The sequence below is a fragment of the Leptidea sinapis genome, chromosome 15 (assembly GCF_905404315.1).
Source record: "Leptidea sinapis chromosome 15, ilLepSina1.1, whole genome shotgun sequence".
Lineage (NCBI taxonomy): Eukaryota > Metazoa > Arthropoda > Insecta > Lepidoptera > Pieridae > Leptidea > Leptidea sinapis.
In genome coordinates, this window is record NC_066279.1 from 4,279,749 (window position 1) to 4,304,105 (window position 24,357).

Sequence of the window (24,357 nt, forward strand, 5' to 3'; positions counted from 1 at the left end):
AGATAAAAAACGGTATGAAAATAATATCAAACGACATCGGTGAAGCGTAAACGTGAGGTGGCAGGAAACATCGGGTTAAATAATTAAAAATAAAATGTAACTTTTACACAAAAACCTAATATTACAATCACCGGCGTTAAAGTCCGTTAAAAAGTATTTAATAAAAATAAAAATCAAGGGAATTCATATTATAACAGCCTTAGTGGTAGCAATTTATTTATTATCAGATCCGATCGAGATAATTTTAACTTTAATCACATGAGAGATGCAAGTGGCTGTCGGAACTTATAAAAAAAGTGATCGTAAAAACAAACAATTCGACTAATAAGTCTAAATTACTATTTTATTCAGAAAACTAATAATAATTGAGTAATATGAAAACAGTTCTCAAACATTAATTACAAAAGTGAATTTAATTTGACCATTAGACATTCATTGACAACCTGTATAGCCGAGTGGTTAGCGATCCTACCTACTAAGCTAGAGGTCCCGGGATCGAATCCCGGTAGGTGCAAGCATTTATATGATGAATATAGATGTTTGTTTCCGAGTCATGGATGTTTAAATGTATTTATGTATGTTTATATGAATATATTATGTATGTTTGAGTAAGTATATTCTATTAAATATATCATTGTCTTGTAACCCATAACACATTCTATATATGCTTAACTTGGGGCAAGATAATTTGTGTAAAAAGTGTGTCAATATTATTATTATTATTATAAGTGTGTCAAGGAAATGATACATATGTGTGACAAAAGAAGAGGTGGCAAGTAACTCATTGCTATTCTTTTAAATCTTCATCTAGAGCTTCATCGTTTTACAAATCATATCAATAGCAGTTGTAAAGTGAAGCAACAAAAATACTCAAACGTCGAATACTCAATCTCTTACAGGAGGAAGTCAAAAAAGTTAATGTAAATTAATACGTTAAAACAAGAGATATTTAGCACAGTAGACGCGCTCACACCGTAAATAAATAAAGGTATTTTGCGAGCATTTTATAAGCCATTATAAAAAAATTAACTTTAATTGTAAAAACATGAAGTAGAGTGTCTGGTATCAGGATCATCCTGACACCACAAGTAACGCCGGTTCACGAACACGACGCAAAGGCGAGCAATCACCCCCCGCGATTATATTTTAGGCAAGAACGACTCGTCCCATGTCTCCACCACAAGCAGTCACATTCAAGCTACCAATACTAAGCCTATCACGAAAAATCAACCAAATAACAAAAAAAAGATCATCTAATTATTATACAATACTCACTAAATACCTCTACTTACAATTTGAACATTTTGTCTACATTTGCATAGCATAACGCATAATTATTAATAATATTATATTTTATTGAGAGTAATTAAAATCTCAATTTTAAGGGCAATTCATACCGAAGCTTTCTTATCATCTAAATAATACTTTAAATTGTTACATGATTTTTAAATTAAGAGTTGTTATATATTTGACCATCTTAAACGAACTTTTGCTAATTAATTTCATACACACAAAAATATCGGGGCAATCACACCAAATATGCCATGCAATCACGCAACGACCAATGAAAAGCCTGCATTAGAAATTTAGCGACACTAACTTCAAAACCAAATATAATATATACTTAAGCAACAACAATAGCAACTTTGTCAATATCACAGATAATTATAAATATTAATTTGAATACAAAGGCTAATTTAATCAGTGACCTGACTCCGAAATGTCAAAGCCGTTTAAATAAAAAACTAAATCGACTCATAAGAAGGACGGCTCTCCGTAATAAACGAAACGCCCAGTCCGATGGGAAATGAGACTTTTTATACTTCAGATAAATTGGGAGTCATTTTTTAAGCGTTATTTTTTTGGGTATTGAACATTCTTACAATGGTGGACAACCACGGTTGTTAAGATACATTTTTAACATCATTATAAGTGAAAAGCAGTGACGGATAGCTTTGTGTATCGATCTCCGGAAGGCTTACGGTTTCCGAGAAGAATTGTAACGTAGGTGGTTCAACTAGGTATTTTGTGGCGATATTAATAGTGCGGCCTGTTATGATAAACAGTTCCTTTTGAATTCAAGACAGTAGCTAACAGTTAATAATAGACGTATTAATATCAGATGCAACAGATATTAATATTGTTACTCGATGTTGTTGGTTTCATGTGCAGTAACAAATTAGACTAATGTTCTTTATCAAATCTTTTGCGAAAATTCCGTGTAACTAGTATTTTATGGTAGTTTTTATAACTTTCTCATCTCAATTTTTTTGCTTGCCTAATCTTTTTTCTCTTTGCTTATCTTAAAATGTTGTTAAATTTTAAAAATATTTAAGAAGTGTTGAATATTTGTTTTTGGGATTGAAGATAATTAATAGAAATACATTTTGGAATTTAAAAATTCTGAATGTGGCGAAGTTTTTTTATTTCATAGTAGTATGAAATTCTAACTATTACTATATTCAGACGATACTAGGGCTAAATTCTATTCTCATTTTAGACTATTCCATAAACCTAGTGAAAATTGGTCAAACTATTTAAAAAAATACAAGCAAACCGATGTATTGAATTATGTACTTAAATGTTTTACTTTTAACTAAAAAGCACTAACTATTATCAAATTAGTGCAATAATGTCTATTGTGGAATATTTTTAATAAAAAAAAATATTTTTTAAGTAAGTACATTTAGACAGGTTTATGGTTTCTTTTGAAATTTTAGTATGATAGAACTTAGACGAATTTACACAAAATATATAATATACACTAATACAAAGAATAAAACAGTATAAAAAATAAATTGCAATAAAATTAACTATTTCCAAATAACTTATTGGGCAAGTGCGATTAGTGTCCAACAAGAATGGTTTATATTCTAATAAAAAAATGCTGTGAGACTATTTCTCACTATGTCTAGTCTAGACCGTCGGTATAAGAAGTATTGCAAAGGTTTTATTTAATCAATGAAGTGACCCATTTTACCAGTGGAAGGCTCCTTTGCACCGGATGCCAGCCAGATTATTGGTACCACAACGGCGCCTATTTCTGCCATGAAGCAGTAATGTGCAAACATTACTGTGTTACGGTCTGAAGGGCGTCGTAGCTAGTAAAATTACTGGACAAATGTGACTTGAAATCATATGTCTCTAGGTGACGAGCGCAGTTGTAGTGCCGCTTAGAATTTTTGGATTTTTCAATAATCTTGAGCGGCACTACAATATAAAAAAAACCTACAGGGGCTCCTGTTTAACATTTAACAATATCTACTTTTGACATGACCTTTATTTGGACCTGAGCATGAGTCAAAAATAACTTTATTTCTTGATGATCATTTTTTAGAATTATGTTCATAATTCGTTTACGTCGTTATTGGTTCCCCGCGGGCAAAGTCCCACACCGGTAGCGGAGCGCCACCCGTCGACTCTATGTCACTTATAGATCAATTAATTATCTTTATTTAAGATTCAAATCTTATAATATTTGAAATAATGTAACAGAAACCTACTGTGCTAAAACGTTCAATGTTAAACAACAAAATAAAATTACTGTTGAAATGAAAGTAATGTATTTTAAAAGCATAAAAACGAATGCAATTTGGAGTTAAAAAAAGATGGAATTATTCAAAGGTAAGACCTAGATTGGAATTTCCAAGGTAAATAAAGTAGCCACCCTGAGCAGACGACAGGTGGTCATTGCAGAAGCTAAGACTACTGGCTCTGGACTGAAACGTGCATCCCAAGATCGTCTAAGATGGTAGAGCACTTTTACCGCTATTTGCCCCTTCTACGAGTTATATAGAACATTAAGACAATGCTCAGATGACAGTTATTGAATTGAAAATGATGAAGTACGAGAAAAAGTGACCAGACTTATGTTAGAATATCCGGCTCGAAGGACCATGAAAAGGGTTGTACTTAAGGGTAGCTATATATGGTTTTTTATGATAATAATATTAATTTAATTAATCTATGACACTTATTAAATTACTTTAATTAATGGTTCTACCTGTGAGTACGCGGATCTCTACTATTAATTGGTTGCAATGGTTAAAATGGTTACTCGGACCGGCCCTGTAATGGTTATAGAAGAACGGTTAATGGTAACTGAGACCGGGCTGATCAATGGTTAAACATGTACTGACTTACTGAAGGCAACACGTGGTGATAAGTAATTAATTTTATCTACTAAGCAATATTTGTCACATAATGCTGTTCGATGGATTAACTTCGAACAACCACTTTAAATAGAGAACAGGAAATAGAATAATCTAATAAATGATTGATATTAAGTTAAGCAACCATTACTTTATCGAAGCAATGAAGTTATTGTTACTATTACATAGCTGCTACGGATGTAAGTAACTACATCATATATCTATTAATTATTAATATCTATTAATTAACTGTCAGTTAAAGCAGGGAAAAAATATGTGTATTAATTAATTAATAGTTTAATAACTAATTTAAAATCAACAGCCAATGGAACTATGTTAAAGTATGGTTCTTGCATAGCGCTACTTTTATTTTTCTAGAAATCCTAACAAGGGGGAATGGATACCACATAAACAGTAATATATAAGACACTAATAGGTGCACGACGTTCACCGGAAGGTGGTGGCGTACCAATGTAGTGACGTGGGATTTTTGGAAAAACCAAAAGTTTGTTGGTTTCTATGTATTTTTTTCTCTAAACGGTATCGCAACTGCGCTCGTCACCTTGATATGTTAAGATATGTTATGCATAATATGTTAGGTGTCATTAGCCCAGTAATTTCACTCGTTCCGGCGTTGTTGCAAACGGAACACAATAAGGCTTGCATTTCTGCTTAGCGGGACGCAGATAAAGGCGCCTCTGCGCACCGCATCTAGCCGTCCCTGTATAAAGGAGGCTTCACATTAGTTGCAGTCACGTAAAGAGAATAGATCAAAGCTTCTGCTACACAATTTGTAGTTCGAATGGAACAATTAATAGTGCAAAATATCTGGGTGTAAGTGTTGGAAAATATTGACGTCTGATGAGGGAGCAGCGAGGGGATTATAAAGTACTTGATTTCTAATTTCATAAATATACCAATATTGTATAAAAGAGTACAGTACGGTTACAATTAATGTATCAAACAATACCTACATCGTATTTTATTTTCGTTTAAAGAACTTTCGTTCTTCAATAAAACAATCCCAAATATTCCTTTAACAATCTCATGTTAGAAGGAATTCTCGAATTCTATCCTCTCGTTACGATAAGATCGAGATAGCTCGAGTATTTGTTTCGATATAAAAAACTTCTCTGTGTATAAGGATTTATAGATATGAGAAAGTTTTGTTAAGAGATAATCTTGTAAATATTGCTACCGAGTACCGACACACAGTAGCTTCATATTAACTGTCGTTAAGGTAATTAAATATTACATTTGAGTTTTAATACATAAAATAACTTTAACGATCGGCCTATGAGAACATAAAAATGATTTTATATTTTCTTAATTGAAGTTGAATCGACGAATAGATAAAATCAATGATGTGTAGTTATATCGTTTAACTAATAGTTTTTTTTAGAGAAAAAGTATAATACGCATAGGTAGTAAATTATAATATCATTTTTTAATCATTATTTTATTTCTATAATAATATATATATTTATACATCTCTGAGTCCTAGTTTGGCAAAAATTTATATATTGATATACCTAAATAAGGGTCTTTTTTGATTCAGCAATAGGCAATAAAAGTTACCTTAATACTTACCCCCTTATTCATAATAGTCTGCTAACTTAAAGCATTGCTAATTCTCACTCTGTCTTCTTCTATTGTCCTAAGTCAGAATGAGAAAAAACACTCCTTAGCGGCTGTTTTAAGTTAGCGGACCATTATGAATAAGGGGGTTAAGAAACAGTATTTTAACCCTTTTATGACCGTGTAAAAGAGTAGGTAAACAATTATTGAATTATTCCACTTCTTAATCTCTAATACATGATGTGTGTTCTTTGTTTTGGCTTTCTGTATTTCTTTTCTATGTAAACTCTCATTATAATGAGCATTCGGTGTACCAAAACTTACACCCTTATCCCGTGCCCAAAACGATTCTGAAAAATGTAACGAATCACGTAACTTATAACGATATCACTTAGGTCATAAGTATTGTAGAAAGAATATGGTAAGAATTTTTATCATCATTTTTAATTATTCAATCTGTTATGAAGACTCGTTAATTTTGTCTATTTTACAGTCTAAGTCGAAAAGTCCGCATAAGTTTATAAAATGGAGAAATGAAAAGTTTGCTTGCCTTATGGGTTAGGATAAGAGCATCTGTTAATTATAAGCCAACAACATCTTATTATTACCTTATCTTGATAATAAAGATGCTTTAATTTGATTTGATTTGAAAAGAAAGGACAAACAATACCAGTGGGAGGCTCACTTGCACTCGATGTCCGCTAGATTATGGGTACCAAAAGGGCGCCTATTTCTGGCGTGAAGCAGTAATGTGTAAGCATTATTGTGTTTCGTTTTGAAGGGTCTGATAGCTAGTGAAATTACTGGGCAAATGAGACTTAACATCTTACGTCTCAAGGTGACGAGCGCAATTAGTAGTGCCGCTCAGAAAATTTGGGTTTTGCAAGGATGCTAAGCGGCACTGCATTGTTATGGGCGTATCAACTATCATCACTTGAACGTCCTGCTCGACTCGATCCTGACAGTCATTCAAAAAAATAGACAATAGTTGTATAACTATTTGATGGCCCAATGAACCATTGAAAGAATCTTTGTATACTGTAGCTATGGTTTATTGCCATTTGTGAATCCAATCATGGATCACATATTGCAATTAAATTACATGTACAAAACAGTATTATTATTAGTTTATATGGGGAAATCGATACGCAATAATGATTCCAATTATAAAATTATACATCACGTCTCGCGGATGTATTGTGATTACAATAATCTTATCGCGGAACAGTCAGTCAAGTTAGAAGTACTTTCATTAATTAGAACTTCCAAACGAGTGCAATGAAGAGAGAACATAAAAAATATAAAAACAGTCGTGTTCGAACTTCGAAGCAGCGCTTTATAGTACTTTTTCATAAGCATTGATTTTGCATAATAAACAGATGACTAAAAGACAGAGTAATCTGGATATATTTTTGAAGTTGTCTTTGGGTGCGTTATGACAAAATTATGAGAGTGAAATTTTAAGATGCGCGCGCATCACTCTAACAGAAAAAGTAACAGTTTGAAGTTGGTTCCTAAAATTTTCTGACGTTTGCGTCATTCGTTATTTTTTTTTGTTTCTTCGTCCATTATTAGGACAGGCAAAGGGTTCAAGCCCATACAGCCGTATTCATTATTTAATAATAAATTGTCAAAGCCATCCTTGCAAGATTTTACAAAATTATTATTTCTTAAAACGTAGAATAGCACGACGAATAAATCATTTTAATGATTTTTGCTTCGTTTGGCCAAATATAACTTCTTGCGAGCATACATAAGTACACACACTTTTTTAAATATATCTAGCCTTTGCATGCGAAGAAAGATAATTTATAATACTTTGCGACATTTTCAAAGCAACTGTTATTCGATTATGGAGTTGACAGGCAGTTTTCTTACAGGAGGAAATTGCATTTATTTTCACACTCAAGACAAAGCTTTAGTTGTGTCATTTTTTTTATGGAATAGGAGGACAAACGAGCGTACGGGTCACCTGGTGTTAAGTGATCACCTTCGCCCACATTCTCTTGCAACACCAGAGGAATCACAAGAGCGTTGCGGGCCTTTAAGGAAGGTGTGAGCGCTTTTTTTGAAGGTACCCATGTCGTATCGTCCCAGAAACACCGCACAAGGGAGCTCATTTTGCTCGCTTTGTAGTACGTGGAAACGTACATCCTTGAAAACCGCACTGTGGAGGACCGCCACACATCCAGATGGTGGGGATAACTAACCTAACTTGTAGCGTGTCGTGCGAAGGTGGAATTTGGCGGCAGGAATCAGGTTAAACAGCTCGTCGGAACACTCCCCGTGATAATTGCGGTAGAAGACACACAATGAAGCGACGTCTCTACGCAAAGCCAAGTGATCTAGCCGTTCACAGAGCACTGGGTCCCCGACAATTCAGCTGATTTGTAACGTAGTTCCCTTTGGTCCAATTATGTCTCAAAATACTGACAACTTAGATCATTTATACGTCTAGATCGACTATGAAAGCTGTGAAAACGTCGAAATAAAATTGAGTTTAGAGTTTACCTCCATTTTGAACAATGCACGCACACTAACACAAATTGTGTACAAATCGCGAGTGTAAGACGTAGCTTGTCACACTTAAGTATTACTCCTGGCCTGTTTTTATCGGTTGTCTAACAGCAAGAGACTGTATCGTATAAATTATCTAAGACATACAAAATATGCAAGGTGTCGAAAGCCTCAACAACCATAACCACAATGTGGACGTTGATATTAATTTGAAAAACACTTTTAAAAATCCTTGAAATTGGACCCCTTTTACATTAATTGGAAGTATTACCAAAGAATATATTATAATAGATATTACATCTATATTTTAGAAATAAATTCTATGCTCTATGTCACGGACTAGTAAAAAAAGAAGGACTCCGCGCCGTGATATTAGTTTTAGTTAGTCACCTTTATGCTAGTGTGTGTGCGGTTACGGGGGATACCAGTTACACAATTTTTTCTCCCTTAAATAATCATATATCCACAAATACTTTTATATTATTGTTTTTACACTTTTTCTAAACACACGACGGCATTTTCAAAATATTTTATTGCGACGCAAACTATTCTGCCACAGACGATGTCAAATCTCATAATGGCGGCGGATCGGCTTGTATTAGTGTAAGTGTGTGCGTGGGGGTATGTATGCTTCACTCTTTTGTCAGGTGACACGGAGTCCTTCTATTTTTACTCGTCCGTGGCTCTATGTATCTATAATATTAGTTCATAGCACCCTTAATTTATGTTTAATTATAGGATAATAGAAAGTTATTTCAATATTAAAATCACATCTTCTTGAATGTTTATGATAAAACTTGTATGTTATATTTTGTTACGTCCCTCATCGGATAGTGGTGTCACTTGATGGTAGGCAGGTAGGCCTTACATAATTAATAACGCGCCGCTGATCATGTCATTGTTTTACTACAAAAGTTTTGTCTGTCTCTCAGCGGTCTTTATCTCGTAAACCAAAATAGTTAGGTAGTTTTACACTTTTATACACTTAATACTTTTCTACACAAAACTATTACTTTACGAAAAAAAATCCATTAATTGTAGGCAATAAATTGGGGAAACAAATTGCGCTCTAAGAGAGAAGAAGGGGCGCGAGAAACTCTACCAGCATTCGTTTTTTTGCGCTCTTTTTATTCAAATATACAATATTGTACTGTCATTGCTATATTGCTATAAAATAATCATTATCTAGTCCCAGTCTGTCGGATCACTTCGATATTCAGCTGTGGAGTAGTAGGATTTACGACAGAGCCATTTTTAATAAAATATTTAAATTTATTTATAGATAATTCCTGAACAGTGTCTGGGACTTTATTATAAAAGTGTATACATTTACCCGTTCAAATTCAAAATGCAAAAAGGTGACGGTTCTTGTGATGGTATATTCAATTTTTTTTTTTAATTTTATTTCTATAAATTTTACTTCGAGAGACTGTCTGTTCATTCAATTCAATACGAAATACTTCGAATTTAGTCTACCTATTTGTACTATTATATATTCTTTGCAACTTGCCACAATTGACCTAGCTTCTTAAATGCTATTGATAAAACTTGTATGTTATATTTTGTTATGCCCCTCATCGGATGGTAGTATCACTTGATGGTAGGTAGGTAGGCCTTACATAATAAATCACGCGCCACTGATGATGTCATTGTTATACTACCAAGGTTCTGTCTGTCTCTCAGTGGGCTGTCGGCGCTTTTCATAAATCAAAATAGTTTTGTAGTTTTCCACTTTTGTACAATGCGGCGCTCGCACGCCGAAACTATTGATTTTATGAAAAAAAAAAAAACAAAACAATAAATTGTAACGTACCCCAGTATCAGTTCGATCCATTTGACCGCGTGCAATGCAGAACAGCTCGAATTGTCGGGGACCTAGTGCTCTGTGAACGGCTGGATCACATTATCGCATTTATCACGGGGAGTATTCCGATGAGCTGTTTTACCTGATTCCTGCCACTGAATTCCATCTTCGCACAACACGCCACAAGTGAGGATATCATCCCCACCATCTGGATGTGCGGCGGTCCTCCACAGTGCGGTTTTCAAGGAGCTTTCTTCCACGTACCACAAACCTGTGGAATGAACTTCCTTGGGCAGTGTTTCCAGAACGATACGACATGGGTACCTTCAAAAAAAGCGCGTACAGCTTCCTTAAAGGCCGGCAACACTCCTGTGATTGCTCTGGTGTTGCAAAGATGTGGGTGGCGGTGATCAATTAAAACCAGGTGACTTGTACGCTCGTTTGTTCTCCTTTTCTATCAAAAAAATGTCTGTAGTTTCATTTTGTTTGTCATGTAATTCTTTAGTGATAATGTAAGATAGAGTAAAAAAAAATAATTTGGAATAACTTTACTTTTATTATTAACATAGTTAGTATGTAGGTCATATTACTTACTTTTCACAGATTAAAAGTTACTTTTAAGTAAATGACACAACTAGCAGATGATCCATTTATTATTAAGCTGTATCATCTATTCATAACAGTGACAGTATGAGCTCGTATCACAATACAAAACGACCTAAGGCGTAGCGTAGCATGATACAACACCGAGACTGAGACTTAACATATCGAATGCCTGCAAAAATGCCTGAAAAAACCAAAAACGCAAACAACAAAAAAGAAATCTTATACCGCTTGCCTTTTGGTATAATTTATCTTCGCTCCGAAAAGTATTTTGTCAAAGTAATGATATGGTAAATTTATTATTAATTGAAATATGAAATCACCAGTAATTAATCTGATTATATTTATACTCAAGCGAATGTTATCACAAACACAGGTAGCGTATCGGCAGATCTCGCTCGGGACAGGCACCTATCCATTCCGGTTATTAATGAACATAGACTGATTTAGAACCGAAGTTGTATACACTCTGTACTTACTACCTCTACATTTATATTTATACAGAACGTCTTTGTGGTAGGGGCTCCCTTGCTCAGAATATCGGCTAGATTATGGGTACCACAACGGCACCTTTTTTCTACCGTGCAGTAATGTGTAAGCATTATTGCGCTTTTAACTGAAGGACGCCGTAGTTAGTGAAATTACTGGGCAATTGGCAAATGAGATAAAACATGTCTCAACGTGACGAGCATATCTGCTCGTCTCATCCCTTATGGTAAAAAAAAAAATTTTTGGGCGAAAAAAAAATTAACTACGTGAATCATTCCACAACGTGGCCAATAATAAAAACAAAAACAATAAGCTATCATACTAACGGAGAAATATACAGCCACACCTTTCAAACATAGAGTCCATTGGACTAATAGATATATTAGATCGTTAGTGATCTTCTCTCCATTCAGCCTAGCGAGCAGTCGATCCGAGGTTCAAGTTTCCTTCCAAGACAAACGCTACAAATTTGGCCTCCAAAGACCCCGAACGGCTTCATTGGAAAAGTTTTCAAGCTACCAGCATAGAGGAGGTTTTAGTCGGTTGGGTTCAACCAGGGTGTCGGTAGCGGGTGAAACAGGATCGACTTGTCGAGCTCGATAAGAAAAAACCCCACACCTGTTTTGTTTTCTCATAAGAAAAGATAGATTTCAAGTCACACTTAATTTATAATGAGTTTTGGTATATGAATTCGCATTCCATGTATTTACATTCTCTTAATATTGTGTCATACTTTCAACTTCATTTTCAACAAATCAAGATAAATACATCGGGTTTTATGTTTTATATTGCTTATTTAAGCGTTTATTGTAGTAGTAAAAAACTATCTTCTGGGCATGCAATTTGAATGATTAATTTAGTTTTAACAGAAGATACTTGTAAATTTAAGAAAAACACAGTTGCAAAATCGATATAAAATCTTGTTATTTTGTTGCATGAATCTTGTAATTTATTTTAAGCTTTTAACCATTTTTTGCACGATTTAAATATTTTCTGATGCCACTGTTAATATTATGTACAGACATAATAATTTTTACATAATTCATCAAAACAGCCCTAAAAGCATACACGAACGTCATAAGTTGTACAATTTAATAATTCATTGAATTAAATATCAATATTTTATTAACTCACCGAAAGAGCCTCACAATAATTGACTTCAAACATTCAATAAAAAGATCGCCTTCATACAAAATGGAATATATGAGTAAAAAAGTAGTCAATGATGCATGGCGACTACTGTCATTATTAATTGATTTATTAATTAGAATTAATTAATCGTGTGGCGGTATACGCTTGGTGTACGCTCTGGTGGGCTTACGGTTAGTATTTCTTAGTATACGATAATTATGTTGTAAAGTTCATATTGCGTATTGTTCATAAAGATTCCGACAATGTATTATTCAAATAGTAACATTTTATGGTGAAAAGTGAACTTGTGCTCGGAGGATTACCATTCTATTACCATCAGCATATAGAGCATGAGACGCAATGGTCACTTAGTTTCAGATTTTTCCATCAGGTATAAGGGATCAATATATTTGTAGATTTGTCGCTCCGGGGGCAATGTCTCGGAGTTTCCCTGCGAGATCGAATCAGAAATGAGGAGAACCAAAGTTACCGATATAGCCCAAATAATTGAGAAACTGAAGTGGCAGAGGGCAGGATACATAGTTCGACGGACAGATGGATGAGGCAGTAAAGTCCTCTAATAGATGGACCGATCTGGTCAAGATCACCGGAATACGTTGGATGAGGGCAGCGCAGGACCAATCGTCATGAAGATCTTTGGGGGAGGCCTTTTTCCAGCAGTGGACGTCTTCCAGCTGATGATGATATTTGTAGATCATTGTATTTACGAATCACTTACCATTAGCATTTTAAGCTGGCCTACCACAGTTTCTCAATGAAATAACGAAAAAGCTTAAGGCAAGCTCAACCAAAGGCCGACCGTCACCTAACCTAACACTTCCATACTGTCCCAATGGTTACTGACTTGCCTACTAAGCTAGAGATCACAGATTCGAATTCCGATGGTTGTTTCCGAGTAATGGATGCCGATCATATATGATAATATGTCTTATTTATTATTAAGTATGTATAACGTATTAAATATATTGTTTGTTTTCGTAATTTTTTGTCGCTCAATAAGAAATTTAAAATCCTTTTGAATTTGATTTTAAAAGTTACCCTACACCCATAATACCTATGTTAGTTTGGGCTATGCCTAGTTTGGTCCATGATAATTTGTGTAAAGTGTGTCAATATTATTAATATCCTCCGTACAACGTACAACAACAACTGTGAGACTATTTTTTTTATGAAAATAAAGGACAAGACGATCAGAACGTTCAGGTGATGGTAATAAATACGCCTTGCACATTACAATGCAGTGCAGGATACTTGAAAAACCCAAAAATTCTGAGCGGCACTACAATTGCGCTCGTCATCTTGAGACAAGATGTTAAGTCTCATTTGCCCATTAATTTCACTAGCTATGGCGCCCTTCAGACCGACACACAATAATGCTTACATATTACTGCTTCACGGCAGAAATAGGCGCCGTTGTGTTACCAATAATCTAGCCGGCATCCTGTGCAAAGGAGCCCAATGGTGAGACCGTGAGACTTAAAATATAGTGAAAGTTACATAAGTCTCGTCACCAGTGAACGATGCCCGCACAACTTTGGAGAACTGTGAGTAACTGTAGGAATCTCCAAGTGATTGAAGTTTCGCCGACAACCGCGAGTTGGTCACGTAGTAGGTTCGTATGATGCACAGTTTCAAGAACACAGGCCATTCGCTTTTCAATCTAGATGTACCCGCAGTATTGTACGTGTGAATACGTTTTATTACTGCTGTTTTGATACCACTCCGTATTTAGGGTATTATTATACTTGTAGTAGTAAGTTTAAGTTAGAATTAAATATCGGCGAAAACTGGCCTCCTATTTCCTCTCCCTCCTTTTCTTTTCCGAGATCCCCCCCACCACTATATTTATATATTATATATCTATGTATACATATCTATGTATTTATTTACCTTAGTTTTAAGTTAGTTTTAAGCTCTAGTCATTAGTCTTAAGTTAGGTTAAGTGATAGCAAATAGCCAGGTTTTCCCAATTTCCTGGATTTTATCCCTCAACACGTAGATAGGGTTGTAGAAATAAGTTTTCTGATACCTACATATATAAGGCTTAATTGTAAATTGCTTTAAAAAGTAGATAATAAGTAATTTTGTATATATATTTTACTATCAAATATAGAAATTTGGATTTCGATTTTTTTTTTGTAAATAAAATAATTTATATATTATAGACGACATAAATAAATATAAAACAGGTGCAATCTGGTCGAGAAAAGCGTGAGACCGCTCAATATGGAAAAGTTTGAGGGAGGCTTATGCCGAAATCCACATCCAATAATTACCGGTGTAAATAGTAATTACCTTCAAATGAAAAGAAAAAACAATAGATTTTAAATATAGGTTAGATAAGATTAGTTAGGTAAGGAATCATTGTACATAATTAAGTTTTGTAAATAAAGGCTTTTATTATTATTTTTAATTAAAATAATTTATATTTATTTTAAAGAGGAATTCATGTATATGTTTATCTATTAAGATTCTAAGATTATTATGAAATTTTCTACATGGGGGCGAAATATCGATCTAGCCAGTCGGCTCTGAAAGAACGCACTTTTTATGGAAAAGCTGCTGGTGGTGAGTGATCACCGCCGCCCATATTCTCATGCAACACCAGAGGTATCATAGGAGCGTTGCCTACATTTTAGAAAGGTGTACGCGCTTTTTTTAAAGGTACACATGTCGTATAGTCCTGGAAAAACCGCACAAGGAAGCTCAGTCCACAGCTTGGTTGTTAATATAAACTATAATTAAATAACAATTAAAGTTCCTTTTACACTTTAAGTTATATTAGACATTATACGTTTAATTTTTGCATCACATAATAGGACAGGTTATTAAAGAATATAAAGCTAAGAAATAAGCATGACTTGTTAATTAATTACAAGTTATTCAATGCGAAGTTTTCGTAAGTTATAATATTTATGTTCCTGTATACTAGTAGAATATATCTTAGTTCCCTATTTTTTTTTGTTCGTCTCATGTAGTAGACAAGCCAAAATGTTTCATATCGTGGTATTAAAAATACATGAATAAGTAATGATGAAAACCAGTGGGAGACTCCTTTGCACAGGATTCCGACTAGATTATGGGTACTACAACGGCGCCTATTTCTGGCGTGAAGCAGTAATGTGTAGCTAGTGAAATTACTGGGCAAATAAGACAACATCTCATGTCTCAAGGTGACTAGCTCAATTGTAGTGCGACTGAGAATATTTCAAGAATTGTTAGTGGCAGGGCGTATCAATTACCATCATCTGAATGTCCTGCTCGTCCCGTCCCTTATTGTCATAAAAACATTCAGTAAAATATATAAAATCGTTTATTATTTTTAATAAGAAAACTAAACCTAAAATATTTCATAATTTATAAAGAGTGTTTGATTTATAATAAAAAAGTACAAATTCGAGTCGGACTCGATTGCCTACATTTCTTTTATGATTTCATTACAAATATATAGTTCTCAGACTTTTCCTTATACTTGTAGAATAAGACGGTATTATTTGCCAAATTTCATAGTTCTATGTCAACGGAAAATCTTGTATATAAAATTCTCGTGTACCGGTGTGTGTTACCAAAATCCTCCGAAACGGCTAAACCGATTTGTTTGAAAATTTGTGTTTATATCGAACAAATCTGAGAATCGGCCAACATCTATTTTCATACCCCTAAATGATAAGGGAACCACTGAATATTTTTTGTATTTTTTTTTGACATTTTTTCAGCATTAAAAAATACATACAACTTCAAATTTTCACCCATCCACGATCAACACCTATTTCTGTAGTTGCAAGATGGCAATCGAATACAATAATTGTAGTACCATAAATTTTATGTGCGATATATTTGTAAGGTCTGAGAATCGGTCGAAATCTAGATTTTACACTCCAAAAATTGTAATTATTGATTTTTTTATTACTTTATTGGCATGCAACGTTTGCTGGGTTGGCTAGTACCCTATAAATTTTGATTCCCTTGAGAGTATCGAAATAAACGTTTTTGCGTCATAAACGGCCGTATCTCTTTCTCACGTTAACAATACGTTAGATGAGAATACGTTACTGAGATGTTAGAATTTATCACAGCTTCAAAAGACTGTAGACCTGTGTATGTTTTAATTTCTTCTCTATACCTCGTCGCGTTCCAGAAATAAAAGCTCTTGACAGACAGACAGACGGACGAGAACGGACAACAGAGTGATCTATTAAGGGTTCCTTTTGAGGTAGGAAATCCCTAAAATGTAATGTATATTACCATCACCATACCATCACTTCTGACTTCCAGAGCTGTTGACTGAGATTATTTTGCCCTTCTCCATTTAATACAAATGATTTGAGTTTTTTTTAGTATTAATTCCATCAATATTTGTTTTTAAACAATTCGACACGTGTTTCGCCTCTACACGAGGCATCCTCAGGACGTGTTGTCTCGCTAAAATCTATCACGAGACTCGTGTAGAGGTGAAACACGTGTCGAATTGTTTAAAGACAAATTTTGGCGGAATTAACACAAAAAAAAACTCAAATCATTTGTATGATTATGGATTTCCGCAAAGTAACGCCTACATCAATAAATTATCTTCTCTATTTAAATCAAACTTTACTCTACTAGATAAGACGGGTACACGATTTTTATTAGATTCATTTGTATGTTTGTTTGTTTGTAACCGACTCGTTTGGGCGCGATTTTGACCCACTTTAAACGGCCAGATTTCATTCAAACTTCGTTGATTTATCGAGGACCAATGACAATAAATTAATTTGATAAAATTATTCCATTTATCAATTCGCCAAAATAAGATTTTTGTTAATTTATATACTTTTTTCATCTTTCGTCGATAAGGCAGGAATTGATTTTCAATTTAAATGTCAATCATTATCTTTTCATGTGTTTTTTAGTTTTTTTTTTATTGTTTTGAGAATTGATATCAAACATTTCACTCATCTTATATCCTGTGTCGTCAATCATATTACTCCAGAGCTGAATATCTAAGTGCTTGGACAGCCTGGGACTAGATTATGATTTTTTTTTATAGCGATAGCAATGACAGTACAATATTGTATATTTTAATTAAAAAGAGCGCATAAAAAGAATGCTGGGAAATTTCTTGTGCCGCTTCTTCTCCCACAGAGCGCCATTTGTTTCCGAAGCGGTAGTAGTATCTAGTATATTAGAAATGACATTAAAAAGATTTCTAAGGGAATCCATTTGAGAAAATAAATGCCTTTTATAACATCTTGTGTGCATGAATGTAAATATTTTATAATTTGATAGTATTAAGATTGTTTTCACATGCCAAAATAGGATGTTTTAACCTGGTTTCACCGCTTTTTGTGGCAGCAGGTGTTTACAGAACTGACAAATGTTGTATGTGTAATAAAACAAACAATTTTTACAAAAATCTTCCAAAGGTTTATAACAAATACAAAAATATACCGTAACAATAACCTCAATAAAACTTAAGACTTAAAATATTACCTTAACAGAATTGCAGATTTGTTGGGTTCATAAATTGAGCACGATTTGACTTAACTGAAAATGATCCATGGATATAACGCATCAATAATTCGAGTTTGGCACAAGTTAACACCACAACGGGCATACATACGTCAGCAGCACACATATAATCCTCGGATGCTTATAAAGTAGGAATATAAGAGGCCAATTTAACAGACGTATTGTCTCCGAGGGACCATAATGCGATACACAGTGAAAAAGGAGCATGAAAGTCCGGAGTCCCCGGCCCTGTTCAATACAAAACAATGGTATTTAATCAACGATGATAAATGTTGTATTCGAGCACGTTTTTTAACGATACAGGCGTATTGTATTGGCGGGAGCTCGCCGGTGAATACTGAGATAAGTCCGCGTTGAGAGTGGCTCAACTGACAAATTGGAATAAAAGGAATTTATTCGTGTTGTTTTCGAAAAATCTGCGCTTGGGGTTCGAGATGGTGATCGGTCACGTGTTCGCAGATCACGTTTGAAACGTTACGTAAAGGATACTGACAATAGGATGCAGTATTAAGTTCGCCTTTTATAGAATATGCGAACCGTTATGGTATAAAATGGCGTAGCATTATGCTTAAGTCCTTGTAAATTTGACAAATATGGTGAATCATGAAACAAATTGACTTCAAACGCAGCCAACATTACGTAACATAATGGTCTCATAACGCAAGACTGAAGAGGATCCGGTTTACAACATTAATTTCATGCATAATTTTAAAGTGCAGGAATATCACGTTTTATATATTTTTTTATCTTATAACTTTAAATTAATGCTGATAACAATGAAGCGGTGAATAATATCACGTACCATAATTTACTCAAACTCAAATATTTTTATTCAAAATAGGATTTACAGTCACTTATTGAACGTCAAAAAACTACCACCCATTCAAAATTGTATGCCTCAGACCTGAGAAAAACGGGCGCAACAAACTCAGCGAACTTTTTTTTTTCATAATTTTAATTCAATAATTTTTATAATTTAAGCCTCCGATGAGTTAGATAATCACAATACCTCAGTTACAAAGTGTAAGAAGTCTGAAATGCAAAGTTTGAGAAATTGTTCCATAAACGATAACCCCTCCATTACTACAGAGAAACACGTCGATAAGTGAATGCAGTTTAATTGTAACTTCCAATATATCTTGACAATTGAGTTGTTTTCTATTGAAACCCTTTTCTGAATTAATACTCTTTGGAATCTCTCTTTCCTAAGCTCATTTATATGTTGCCATTTTTTTCCCGATTATTTGGTGGTTCCCTATGTTCACCTCAGCTGGTTCTACCATCTTTTGAACTGCCTTGCTCTTTTCCGCTTATTGTATTTTGTTTACCAATGTCTTATTGTTTTACACTATTTGTCCTACCCTTTTGTCCAGTCCGCCTCCATTTTATCTTTAACCTAGCTTGACAAGGTTTATGTTTTAAAGATTACTGTTTTTTTTTTGGATCCTTCTAGATATACCAAAAACTTAATATTTTATTAAATTAAATATTAACACAGTTTAAAAATCTATACATAAAAATCATTATAAAAATAAATATTCTTTAACGTTTAACAAAAACGTTTAGGTGTACAATGCTTATTGGTATTGATGAGAATTAAATAATGTTTAAATCCTAAAATAACCAAAAAAAAAACAAATAACTAACACATAACATATACATATAATTTTGTCTCTATCTATAAAGATATTTAATTTTATTGATTTTCCACATGACTCTCGACTAAATGGAAAATAAAGCACTTACAAATTGTTTACTGTAAGTGTCAACTAATTGATATGCATCATATAAATAGTTTACGACCACTCTGTGCTCGGAAATGGACTGGTCTAAGAATAACATTACATTGTTTGTTAGTCATTTCAGAATCAAATTTGTTATTTATAATGCCGTGTAGTATTAGTATTTAGATCAACATTGATACAATCTGGACGCGTCTTATATTTTGTATAAATATTTGTTGAAATCGCGAAACACAGAGCGTGCTGTATGGCGCGAGGAGCGGAGGCGATCGTAAATTTGTGAGGTAAAGCAGCGGGGTGCCTCGCAACTGAAGGCATACGACGAATAGAGCAACAATTTGATTTACAACAAGCGCGTTGACAATACCTCATGTATCCAGGGACAATGTTATGAGAAATTGTTCGAGACTAAAGTTACATGCCATCGTGGAGTAGAACTAAAACTATCAGACTATCTCCTGGCTTATTTCCAATAGCGTCTAGTTGACTATATTTTTCTTTCGGAACTTTTGTGACTTAACTTTCTTATCAAAGGTCACAAAGCACGTCGAATTTAACAGTTTTTGAGTGTAGCTGAGTGTATAGTGAGGATAATGCAAGATAAAAAAGTCCTTTTTTAACTTAATTAGAAAGATTTCAAAAAAGGCCATTTATCCTTCGTAAGGCCAGCAACGCTTTTATGATATCTCTGCTGTTGCAAAGAGTAAGGCATTTTGTCACTTACTGTTAGGAGATCCGAAAAATCATTTGTTTTTTCTTTTTCACCTGTCTCTTCTTTTGCCTTTTTAAGACCAAAGGCATACCAATCTAGAAACAATGTGAAATGAATATCATGTACACATCCTTGAATTATTTCAGATTGCAAAATCGAAGCAAAGCCATTGTTACAAATTTGATATAAATAGAGATGATACAGCACGCAAAGCAACCTTAAATAAGAATGAAAGAAAGAAGAAGTATGTCTCATAACACGATTTGAAATGACCTCCAAAAAATAAGCAAAAATCGTTAATTTGGTTAAATTTACATTACATTTACAAGTAAGCTTACATTTTATCCTTTATTGCATGTATACGCGCAGAGAGTGACATCATCTCAATAATAATGTTTTCTACGACTGACTGACTATCTGACTTCATATCATTTATAGTCTTTCTTACGGAGTTCGTGAGTTAGACTCACACTTGCCCCATTTTCGTCCACAATTCCTTTTCAACCATCTAAAATCTTCTCTAAAACTAGCACAATGTTAAAATCCATAGTAGTATGGCGCTATCACTATTACAACAAGACTTTAACTCAATAAATTCTCAAATAATACAAAAACATTGGAGTTGAGAGCGTTGTTTCTTTTTGCGTGCATGTTGTCGCTAGACTTCTGAGCTAAGATACCGCGCCGCATTATACCTGCTGATAAATATTTATGTAATTCATATTTAAGATTATCCGCTACCGAACCCTTCGAATATCTTAAAGAGAGAAACGAAAAAATGCTATTGCATAAATTATGTGGAACGGAGAAGTAAGCACAACTTCTTCGTACGGGCTCTTAATATTGAAATACAATCAGAACATCATCTTCTTAAGAGATTACACTAAAAACATGACTGAAGGCAGAGCTAACTTGGATATTGATTATTAATTGCTAATTTGTTTCAAATTAGGTGGCATATATTCTAATATATAAAATTCTCGTGTCATGGTGTTAAACATTGAACTCCTCCGATTGGGTAGGTCTGAGAATTGGACAACATCTATTTTTCATCTCCCTAAATGTTAAGGGTCACACGACTTTTTATTTTTTATTTTTTTGACATTTTTTTTTAAATTTGTTTGATTATGAGTCAGCATTAAAAAATACATACAACTTCAAATTTTCACCGATCTACGATCAACAGTTACTTTTGTATCGCGATTTTAATATCGGCAATACAACGTTTGCTGGGTCAGCTAGTATTTTTATATAATGAAATGTAGAATTACAATTTATTAATATAAAATAGACAAAATACTTTGGAGTTATCGGTCGACATGTTGGAGATGTCTAGAGATCCCGTATGATATGGATACCTTGGAAAAACGCGTGAAACAAGGGCGTACCCGACTTCCTACAACGAGAAACATAATAGTAGGAGAGCTGGCACCAATTTTTGGGTAGCTATTTGAGGTAAGCTGCATTATGCGCAACTCCAAGGTCTGTTAATGCTTTTTGATAACATTAATTTGTTATCAATATTTTATACTGTCTTAACTTGCCTTTTTGAAAAAAATATGGATTCTAATCGCATAATCGAAAACCAGGTAAACTCGTACATAAGAAGAACCCTGTGTAATTTTGTTAAATGTTGAGAGTTTAAGAGTTTTAAGAAACCTTTAAGAGTTTCCAATGCCATACATACTCCATAAAAATTTTGAGCTCATCGCTCTGAAGATCATTCATGTTTCTAAGCATGATAATTAATACGTCTGTATCTGATGTTCTAAGATGTACGTTTGTCTTTGATGCATCGAGCTTACATACATGGTAGATTTTCTGTTCTATCTTTATCGAGCTTACATACATAGTAGACTTCTTTCTTTCTTAATCTTTGTGATTATTACAGGTCATATCTTCATCAATTGACTATTCAACAACATTATTTTTATAATATATGAATAGCACGAATCATAGCTTAACTTTATAAATGTCTTAATAATATATGGTACCATTTTATCTGTACCTGTACCTGTTACCAGTGGGAGGCTCCATTGCACAGGATGCCGGCTAGATTATGGGTACCACAACGGCGCCTATTTCTGCCGTGAAGCAGTAATGCGTAAGAATAACAGTGTTTTGGTCTGAAGGGCGCCGTAGCTAGTGAAATTACTGGGCAAATGAGACTGAACATCTTATGTCTCAAGGTGACGAGCGTTATTGTAGTGCCGCTCAGAATTTTTCAAGAATCCTGAGCGGCACTGCATTGTAATGGGCAGGGCGTATCAATTACCATCAGCTGAACGTCCTGCTCGTCTTGTCTCTTATTATCATAAAAAAAAAATCTGTAGCCCAATATTCAATAAAAAATTTGACAAAACTCTGCTTAAATGTTGTGTTTTCTAATTCTTTCGTAACATCAAATATCTACCCAAAAATTGGTGCCAGCTCTCGGACCATAATTACTATCTGCATGTTATTTGAGTTTAGAAGGCTTAAAACCTTTGCTAATGCTAAAATAAACAATACACGACCTTCCCAGCCCAATGTTTTCAATAACTTGATGTTGGTGACTCTTCGCAACGCCAAATTATCGTGCCTGTCAAAAAGTACTGGATCCCTGATAGCTGGAGCAGCTTCATTGCGTACGTTAAAGTGGTTCTATTTGTTACCAGACTACACCAGATCAGATGTAAGAGAAAAAAGATATTCCAAGGGAAGCAGGACCTTCGCAAAATCGATTAGTATATTCTAGTTACTTTGATGACTCTCAGATTATTCGAAGCAGACTTGTCTTTGCCTTCAAGGTGACTGCTGAAGTAGCAGTAACCAATTCGATATTTGGTAAGGCCCTAAGACAAATGTTTTTAGAAAATCATTTTTATGACATGTTCAAATTTGTGTTGAGTCTTATGGAGTAAAGCAGAAAACAAATTTATAATCACCACTTAAAAAAAAAACAAGCTTCATCCGTTTCATTCGTGTACGATATCCCAAAAGAGAAAAGAATGATGCAACATCTCTAGTATTGTAATATAGCATAACTTGATTGAAATACAACTCTCATATCGTACAAGACTATGGTGGAATATTCTCATATGTTTTGGGTTCGAGCAAAAAAATCTTTAATACTAAGTCCAGCGACAACTTTGCTTACGCTTGCAAACCGCAAATAATTAATAGCCTAGTCCGAAGAATCCATAATTTAAAAAAGTAAAATGCAAAGGTGTTGACAGATTATACACACATTTTCTACCAAGGGTACAGGTAGGCCTTCTATTGGATAGCTTGGCTGGTCTGTTGAGTGAAATAACTTGGATTTCCATGTATTATTTCGTTTTGAATGTAAACGATAAGGGAGTGTTTTAAAGCCTTACTAAAGGATTAATACCGCGTGTCAAACGAGACCAGTAAATGGATCAAATAATTGACCGTCGGTAACTTTGCTTAAATTAGAAACCCGTTTATTCCATAAAACCCTTATACAAACTAAATTTGTAAACAAAATTTATGAACGATGCGGGACTCAAACCCGCGCCTCTCGGGTTCTGGAGAGGTGTCTGTAGATGGAGCCACAACCTGAGACTTCAACAAGATATACCAGGATTTACGATACATGCGTCACTCGAACGGTTAGCTCAGTCGGTAAGAGCGCACTTGCAACTTAGAGTCCCCCATCGTTCATAAATTTTGGTTACAAAAACAAATTGTTGAAATCCCTTATAATGAAATTTAATAACAGGAAACCGTAAAAATGTAGTTAAAGTTAGAACAAAACCGACTAAAGTTCTATGCGTACATAAACTTTGGTTTCCGAGCTTTGAATATGTTTCCGTTAAACTGTAATTATAATGGGTTGACGTTGTGACGCCAAACCACCAGGTGAACGCATCAATCTGGTATAAAAACCCAAAAAATATTCCGAATTCGATAATAAATAAACAAGAAACAGAAAGACAAGCTCGCTTTCGCACAATTCACATAACGCGACAGATATTCATGATAAAACAAAAACCCACGTCACAATAGCCTGGGCCCGTTATCGATGAGAAATCGTTGTCAAATCTGGTGCCTATCGTGGTCACAGAATATCAATACATCGATTATTCGGTTTTGTTA